Source organism: Egretta garzetta, unplaced genomic scaffold (assembly GCF_000687185.1).
Source record: "Egretta garzetta isolate BGI_Z169 unplaced genomic scaffold, ASM68718v1 scaffold4, whole genome shotgun sequence".
NCBI lineage: Eukaryota > Metazoa > Chordata > Aves > Pelecaniformes > Ardeidae > Egretta > Egretta garzetta.
The window spans coordinates 2,134,543-2,135,828 of NW_009259329.1; the positions used below are offsets into that span (position 1 = coordinate 2,134,543).

Below are 1,286 nucleotides of genomic sequence, written 5' to 3' on the forward strand. Positions count from 1 at the left end.
TATGCCTACATTGTGGTGTACAACCCACTGTTTAGTTTGAGGAAATCTTAAAATCTGCTTTCCAGCCAGTTGCATTTGCTGTTGGAGGAGCAATCACACCAGGGAGCGGAGCTGGAGGTTGCAGACAAAGAGCTGATCTGCACAATCCTCTGTTGTCGCTCTAGTTGGCCAATCATTTGCCTGGTAGTCAGAGGGTGGCAGTGGAAAGTTCAGTTCGGCCGCAAAGATTTGCTTCAACAGCCCGTTACATTTTTAGAGACTGGAGATGCCTCAAGTGTGGGTTCAGTTCAGGTCAACCTTTGTACCCTTTAATAGCTGCACATACATGCACACACCAAAAAAGATCATCAGCCCCTTAGAAAACGTGGTCCGGTTTTCAAATGGCATTAATTCCTTTTGTGTAACTAAATACTATCACTGATTTGCTTAGGGACAGAGTTTAGTGGTGGGATGGCAGGGTTAGGGTAATGGTTGGGCTTGGTGATCTTAAAGGGCTTTTCCAACCTGAACGATTCTGTGATTTTATGATTCTATGATTCACCACGTTGGTTGGTTCCCACCCTGGAATTCCTCATGGCAAACGTGGGGCAGGACCTAAAGTCTTAGAACGAGGAGTTTTGTTTCTAGGACTTGTTCCTTGTTTCCCCCCCCCAAGAAAATGAAATTTGTGAGTGGTTCTTACTTCTGTTGAATATACTCTGTTTATTTACTGACCAAATCTGACGCTGAGGTTGGCTGGTAGCGCTCACTGGCAAACAGGGGAGTTGCCAGGATCACGCTGCCGGTTCTGTTTTTACAACTGCAAAAAATGGTTTTTCAGGCTGAAGTAGAATAATTTGAGAGGCAATATTTGGTTAACAAAGCCACGCAACTAATGCATGATCTGAATCTGTGAGTCTTAAATGCGTCCGTTGAGAAGAACGTAGTAGATTTGGTCTCTCAGGAAAAGGTTAAATTATCTAGATCTGTCTATCTAGGTTCAGCCGTAGGGTTCAGAGTGGCAGATGTATTCCCGTGAGCTGTGCAACTGGTCTTAGGCTTTATAAAAGCAAGTTTATGACACTTGGAATATGTGGAACATCTAAGGTCATCAGAGTTGGGGGCCGTGATATGACCTCGTTTGCTAGAATACGTAGGAGATGAACTCTGAAGCATTGCGACACTGTACAAGGCATCCGTGAGGCAGCCTAGTAAAGCTGTATTTGGCTGAGAGGATCTGGAAGACCTTGAATTCTCAAGCAAATACTTTAGACTTGGATTTTTTTTTTTTTTATTTTTTCCCTCAC

General features: G+C 43.8%; 1 protein-coding gene across 1 annotated transcript in view; it reads left to right on the plus strand.

Moving 5' to 3' along the window:
• Nucleotides 1-1,286, plus strand: part of INSR (insulin receptor) — a 47,481-nt gene that overhangs the window by 36,183 nt on the left and 10,012 nt on the right. The gene's annotated exons all lie outside the window — the stretch shown is intronic.